The following is an 8,177-nucleotide window of genomic DNA, read 5'->3' as shown; positions in this document are numbered from 1 at the left end:
TGAGGGAGCTTAGGAAGGGGTGGGGTCTTCCAACATACCAGAACAGCATGGAGAGACCACTATACGCAAGAGAGAGAGAGAGAGAGAGAAACAGAGCAGATAGCGAGACAGTGTATGACAGCTCAGATACTGGAACCAGGACTAGAATAGCTCAGACACGGGAGCACAGAGACCGAGACAAGATAGAGACTCAGCCAGCGGACCACCCTGATCTCAGATTCCACAGCAGCACAGGCACTCAGAAGGCCAGAGTGTGTTATATAGAATAACAGCAAGTGTATGGGGATATCTTGGCATTTAAAGGATTAGTGATGAATCATATGGTTCATCTGAGGTCATGTGTATGTACTGTATGTGTGTGTGTCTGTGTGTGTGTTTGTGGGTCAACTTTTCTCCCAAACTCTAAATAAAAAAATTATCATTTACAGCATGGCTGAAATAACAAAAAAGATGCAGAGCTTTCAGACCTCAAATAATGCAAAGAAAACAAGTTCATACTCATAAAGAGTTCAGAAATCAATGTTTGGTGGAATAACCCTGGTTTGAATCCCAGTTTTTCATGTATCTTGGCATGTTTTCCTCCACCAGTCTTACAAACTGCTTTTGGATAACTTCATGCCTTTACTCCAGGTGCAAAAATTCAGGCAGTCCAGTTTGGTTTGTTGGGTTGTGATCATCCATCTTCCTCTTGATTATATTCCAGAGGTTTTCAATTTGGTAAATCAAGGAAAAACATCATCATTAAGTGGTCTCTTATTTTTTTCTAGAGATGTATTTACATAAAATAAAAAATGGTAAGCTGACTGATTTATTTTACATTACGCCCAAAACCCAGCCATGATCAATTAAGAGATTTAATACATGCAATTTGCGTGAGGCATACTTTCCCCGTCGTTATGATAGCAAAGACACACTGTCTTTAAACCCTAATTTAATCTCCACTGTACGCAGTTGATGGCTCGCCTAAAGATTGCTAAAATAGGGCAAAAAGTGTTACCTTAGTATAAGTTGTGAGGTGTCTTCTTGTGAGTGAGGTTAAACATGCATATGCGACAGATTAGAGCAGCACTCTATGCACTTAAGCTTCTATGCGACATGGCAAAAGTCATGGGACATATAAAAAATGTTTAATAAAAGAAAAAAAGTTATTTTTTGTATAAAATGTTGTTTATGGTCTTCAGGGTGGATATTGAGGAAAAATCTGTCCAGGATTCACAGATAATATTCCTTTGAGGTCGACAAAAAGTACGTTTTACTTTAATCTATTTACCTACTTGAAAAGTAAATTTTGTTCCATGTTAGTTTGAACACAGCTTCCTCCTACTTTAAATCTCATTTACAAAGAAAAAAAGACTCTTTAAAGAACCACCTACTGCAGGGGCGGAGAACTGAGGGCCGGAGTCCAGCACAGTTTGGTGTTTTCGCTGCTCCACACATACTGAACCTGGCAATTAGCTGCTCAGTTGATTCAGATGTACCAGAGCAGGAAAATTACCCAACTGTGCAGAAAGAGTTTCCCACTCTTTTGAAACTTTCATAACTTTCCTTACTGAACCAAACATAGTTCTACAATTGTCTGATTAATTAATAAAACATGCACTCATATTGCACCATTACAGCACACAAAGGAAGTTTACAATCAACACAAACAGTAATTTAACAAAGGATCTCTGCCACACAAAGCGCCACCCAGGGAGCACACTGTTATGTCTTCTGAGCAACAAGAAGTGACCAATCAGGATGCTGTCTGCCTCACACTCTCTATTAGCACTAAAGCTAGCTTGTTGCTAAGATTAGCTAGCTCATCGCTAAGGTTAGCTAGCTCATTGCTAAGGTTAGCTAGCTCATTGCTTAGGTTAGCTAGCCCATCAACAACAGTAGTTCTCTTAGTATTTTAGCTAGCTTATCGCTAAGGTTAGCTAGCTCTTCGCTAGCTTCAGTTCACTTCCCGGAAACAATAGTGTGTAATTTAGGTCATTGCTAAGGTTAGCTAGCTTTGGTTCTCTTCCCGGTAACTTTGGTGTGTAATTTAGCTTGTCGCTAAGGTTAGCTAGCTTGTCGCTAAGAATAGCTAGCTCATCAATAACAGTAGTTCTCTCCCTGGTAGCAAAAGTATTTTAGCTAGCTCATCGGCAAGGTTAGCTAGCTCTTCACTAGCTTCAGTTCATTTCCCGGTAACATTAGTGTGTAATTTAGCTCATTGCTAAGGTTAGCTAGGTCATCACAAGCTTTACTACTACCTCGGGTAACATTAGTATTTTAGCTAGCTTGTCACTAAGATTAGCTAGCTTGTCGCTAGCTTTAGTTCTGTCTCTGGTAACATTATAATTTTAGTTAGCTCACTGCTCATCGCTAAGGTTAGCTTGCTCGTTGCTAACTTCATTTCTCTCCCCAATAACATTAGTATTTTAGTTAGCTCATTGCTCCAGTTAGCTAGCTCGCTGCTAAAGTTAGTTATCTAAGCTAGTTTGCTCTTACTTCTTCTTTGCTTTCTTTCTAGATGTCTGGAAAAATTAATCGTGGACCCCGAGGTCACAATGATTCACATGAACAAACAGTATAGATCAAGCAAGATGGTGAAAATGCTCCTCTATGAAAAAGTTCCTCTATAGCTTTAATATCTTAAATATTAAAACACACTGATTGAAAGGAGTGTGTTTAAAATTTTGACTGTTGTGGTGTATGAATTCATACACATATACATACATACGGTCTGTCATGATATCTGTTTTTGTTTGGATGATGTATTGTTACAGAAATAACAAAAAAATAATATTACTGTCATATTTTAGGACCATGATAATATCATAAAATAATACTGCAGTTACACCATTTTAAATAGTAATGAACTAAAGAATATTCAGACATTGGAATTGTAATATATATATTAAAATAATACACAAACATACAGAGTTTCTTTGATTTTACCAAATTGAAAACCTCTGGAATATAATCAAGAGGAAGATGGATGGTCACAAGCCATCAAACCAAACTGAACTGCTTGAATATTTGCACCAGGAGTAAAGGCATAAAGTTATCCAAAAGCAGTGTGTAAGACTGGTGGAGGAGACTAAGATGCCAAGATGCATGAAAACTTATATTTGGTTATTCCACCAAATATGGATTTCTGAACTCTTTCTGAACTTTATGAATATGAACTTGTTTTCTTTGCATTATTTGAGGTCTGAGAGCTCTGCATCTTTTTTGTTATTTTAGCCATTTCACATTTTCTGCAAATAAATGCTCTAAATGACAATATTTTTATTAAAAATGTGGGAGAAATTGAAGTCCGTAAAGTTAATTTTACTCAAACATATACTTATAATGGTAAAACTGATATTTATAGAAACTGATTCAGAAACTGAAGTGGTCTGTTATTTTTTTTTTTTCAGAGCTGTACATACATGAAGACAACATATAGCAATTCATTTGTGTTAATAAGTTCTCCTAATGTAAAATAAAGTAAATAATGTGCAATACTAAGGTCCACAAAATAATTGAGGTAATGATCATACATTATGCAGTTATTATAAGTCAATAGTTTGCACATATTCAAATATATGCAACATAATGTGTAGGCATGCATTTGAGTTCATGGAAATGGACACACCCAAATCCCCTGAACATTGGAACAGATCTAAGAACAGGCTGGGACAGAATGTGTCTCCGGCTCAGGCTTGGAAGATGTACCAGCCATAACCTACCATCAAACTTTCATCTGTCCTAAATAAATGAAGAGTGTCCTCAAAACACCATTCAGAACAGGTTAAAATGAAAACCATGTCCACATCGTCTTCTCAGGGAATTCACAAGCAGTTAAACTCACACACAGAGCACCGACAGATGGAGGGTACTTTCTTGAAAATAAAAGTGCCAAAAAGATTCCTTGAAGTGATTCCATAGAGGATTTTGCTTCCTTTCATTTTTTTTCAGTGCAGTTTTTAGCTTTTTTTCTTTTTATTCACATTTAACCTATTTTTTCTCAATAATTTAGCTGAAGAAATTAACCCCTCTCACATATTATATTGTATTATATATCAGCCAGAAGATACCTATTCTGACTGGCATCACAGTGGGACTGATATGGGAAGAAAGTGCCATCTACCCACCCAGAGAAGCACGGCCAGTTGTGCTCTCTCTGACTCTGGCTGCTGATGGTGAAACAGCATGATTGGTGATTTGATCTTCAGGCCAATGTGTCAATACCTTGCTCTTCATTGACACTAGCAGGTGACAGAGCAACAAGCTACCAGTTTGCAGTGTGGACAGTGTGTCAAGTCCTGCTGGAAAATAAAATCTGCATCTATATTAAATGTCAGCAGAGGGAAGCGTGAAGTGCTGTAAGATTTTCCAGGAAAACACTGCACTGACTTTGGACTTTGGACTCACACTTATGATGTCTTCAAACTTAATTAAACTTACATCAGAGTGTCTGAAATCATTAGGTGAGAACTGATACTGTGATGACACTGGAAATAACTGAGAGATGGTGTCACTCGCTCACACCAGTGACTAAAGAGTAGGTGTTACTCTGTTATTGCAAAGGTTTGGATTTCATAATATTGCAACCAAAAAAAACTCCAGCAGTAAGTGTGCAAGAAGAAAAGCTTATTTGTTGGTTAATGTCTGTGGCACAGGCCCTGTCTTTGGCCCAGGTTTGTAAGATATGGACCTTCAAAGATCCTGGAAAGTATACATGGAAAGCAGGGGCGGAGCCAACCCCCAAACAGGTGGAACCAAACTGGTGGCGATGATAAGAAAGAAAGAATGGAAAGGACAAAACAATGGAAGCTTGAGGTAATGGTGATATACACTATAGTCTTTTTTAAATCTCTTTAATCATGCATTTGTTGAAAGCTGAGAGATGCAGAACCAGCTTCTGAGGGAAAAGAAACATGTGGGCTGAGGTGAAAGAGTTATATAAGTTTTAGAGCTATAACTTTAGTTAAAGTTATAGCTATAGTTTTCCAGACACACTTGTTAACAGTTTACCATGCAGGGCTTTCTGTAATTTGAGGGGCATCATCTCTTAAGATGAAATGTACTTTACTTTTTATAATCCACCACATTTAAACACAATCCAACTCCAAGCACCTGCTGAAAGAGCTGTGAATTCCTAAGCAGAACTATAATGTAGAGCTCAGAGTGTCATCTTTGTTAGTTCTGCTGTTCCCATACTCATTGCACTGGGCTAAGTGATGTGCTCTTAGGAGGGGTATACGGTTAGTGGTCTACAAAATATTCAGTATTTTTTTTACACGATAGCATATTTGCACTGAATATCATTTGATACTGATACACAGCCTTCAGTGAACCTCCACCAAAGTTACATAGTGCAGTAGGAGGTTTCTGGTAAAGATGTTAGAATGACGTGGCAGTCATGAGGGTGCCAGTGTCTGTATTACAGTCAATGGAGCAAAAATGTAATCCTAAAGATATCCTAAAGATATTTTAAGGTAAAACCACTACAGTTACCTTGTTTTATTGGCTGCTTTGTAGGCCATCCCCAATGGAATCCTTTCATGACACAATGGAAGAGGTGGGCCACTGCCATTATTTCAGCACACTAGCATTATTGTACTCTAGTATTGCTAATTGGCTGCCCGTTTCCTCTGAGCACAGCTGTGTGCCAGTGCCAGTCACCAATTCAGGGCCGGCCAACTGCGAGCGATTTAATGAACCTTCATGCTAATGGAGTCATTAGGAAACCCTGTTCAGTCTGGCTTGTGTTACATAACTCCTTCCAACTGCACAATGTGGAGCAGCCCGGCCGGTTATGTGAAGGCTACGTGTGGTCTGCAGGTTGACAAATGCTTTTCATCATCAGTCTCTATCTGCCAAGCGCTGAGGTGGTGGTCAGAGCGGCTTCTGCTAAGTGCTCCATTTCTTTTAAACGCTCTTACACAACCTGTGGCTGACTATATTTCGTAAAACTCACTAGTGTTTCACAGAAGAGGCATTCTTCAGTGGATGTTGTCACGATTCTCTTGTTGTGCTGTCATGCTGGCGCTTGCTGACGGCCTCAGCGTTAGGTTGAATTTCTGTGTAACTTTTGACAGGCAGAGGTGATTCACCGAGGCCTGAGTCGCTTTATCAGGTGAACTTTAAATCTCTAAATAACTCTGGAGTCTGGACAGCCTCCCCTTGGTATAGATGGTAAATGAGGCAGACTCTTGAGCTGAGAGAGAGAGAGAAAAAGAGAGAAAGAGAGAGAAAGACAGGGGCCAAATCAGCACACAGCTGCTGAGTGAACTCAGCATGAAGGGCTTGTAATGGAATGCTCAGTCAGACGCCAGCGCCTCCTGTACAATATTAACTGGGGCTCAATGTGCGTCATCCAGTAAACAGCTGACCCTGGGAGGGTTGGGGGAAGAGAGAACACATCCCTCTCTCTCTCCCTCTCTCTATTTCTCTATTTGCCTCTCTTTCTCTTTCTTTCTATCCCTCTCTGCTGAGCTTCTGCTAGGCTGCATGCACTCTGCACCCTAAAAGTTCACTTCATATAATGACCATTTTTAAAAGCATATTTTAGTCCATTGCAAAAAAAAAAAAAAACACTACTACTTTTACACTAATTTGAAATAAAAGATCATGCAAACACTGTAAAAGTGGAAAACATACCCCTTTACTCTCCATTTATGGCATAAAATGCAAAAAAACAACAATTGTAATGTCATAAAAACCCATGTACAAACTTAGACACATAATGACCCTGCAGGTCGCACGTCTTGAGACGCACATCCAGCTTGTCTAATCCCTGTAGAGAGAAAATGCCAATAGAATATGACACTCTAGAGCAAATAAACATGAACCTATTGAACCCTATATGCCTAAAATGCCAGATGTAGGCAAGAGAGGTAACATCACAATTCTCATATTTTAAGACAATATATATTATATATAAATATGAAATTTTACAAATAAGTGTAAGATTCGAACGCGCATATATAAGTTAATATGTGAATATGGTAATATCGTCAGAAAAGATGAGAGATATCGCTTGGTTAATTAGTGTAAGACGATTGCCAGTTTGATCAGTGGTTAAATGGAGTTGTTTTGCGAAGACTGTCCTATGAAGAATGTCCTATGCCAAATTGTAGTAGAGATGAAATGCTACAACATTTTTTATTAGAATGCCCAAGTCTGGGACAACCTTAACAAAATAATAACAAAAGAACTTGTAATAAACATGAAAACACTAGCATTCGAATTATGCTTCTTTAACTCAAATAGAACGAGATACAATTTGGCTGGTAATATGTATGACAGAATATAAATTATGGAAGACAAGATGTAAAATTGCCACAGATCAACTTTTTGTACCAAGTGATTGTACAAACAAAGGACACTTATGGACAATTTAGAAATTGTAATGGAGAAAAAAAATGTGTAAATTATGTATGTTGTATTGATACCTTTTGCTGTATATTTTTTAATTAATTAAATAAAGATGTTTAAATCTCAAAAAAAGCAAGAGAGGTAAAGCTACCAACATTGAGCTGTAAAGGAGTAGAATTGTGTTGTTGAATGCAGTGCAGTTCTCAGAACAATGTTTCATAATCTACAAAGAAAGTCTTTTTTAAATAGTAAAGACAGTTACAAAAGCAAACAACAAAAGCAGGATAAACTCATTTTAATACCCTTGATTTCAGAAAAAAACAATGAATGCTGCTTACTTTCTCAGTGCATTTGTGTATGTGGTTGGTGTGGCACAGTGGATAACACCACTCCCTTCCAGTGAGCTATAACATTGTGTAGGAAACTGGGGTTCAATTCCCAGTCTGGGTGACTGAGTGCTGTGTTACACCAATAAGAGCCCTTGGGCAAGACTCCTAACACTACATTACCTCTGTAATAGGAATAACCACGTAAGTTGTTCTGTACAAGAGCATTAGATAAAGGCCTAAATGTAAAATAAATAAATGGCTTATGTTGTTGAAACAGACCATTTAAATATTTTTTTTTTGTTATGGTCACAAAACTTCAATACTTTTCAGTGGCTGAATGCATTCTCTGAATGCCAATGGTGTGAGCTGTGCAACTGTGGTTTCAGATATTTTTGCATTACATATTGTGTCACGACACGGTTCAAAATGCAAAGCGAACTCATGACATGAAAGTCTGACCAAGTTCCCTTGAAACACTAATGGCCCAACAGTCCAAGCAAGCACTGGACG

The sequence above is a fragment of the Astyanax mexicanus genome, chromosome 11 (assembly GCF_023375975.1).
Source record: "Astyanax mexicanus isolate ESR-SI-001 chromosome 11, AstMex3_surface, whole genome shotgun sequence".
NCBI classification, from domain to species: Eukaryota; Metazoa; Chordata; class Actinopteri; order Characiformes; family Acestrorhamphidae; genus Astyanax; species Astyanax mexicanus.
This window is presented reverse-complemented; position numbering follows the sequence as displayed.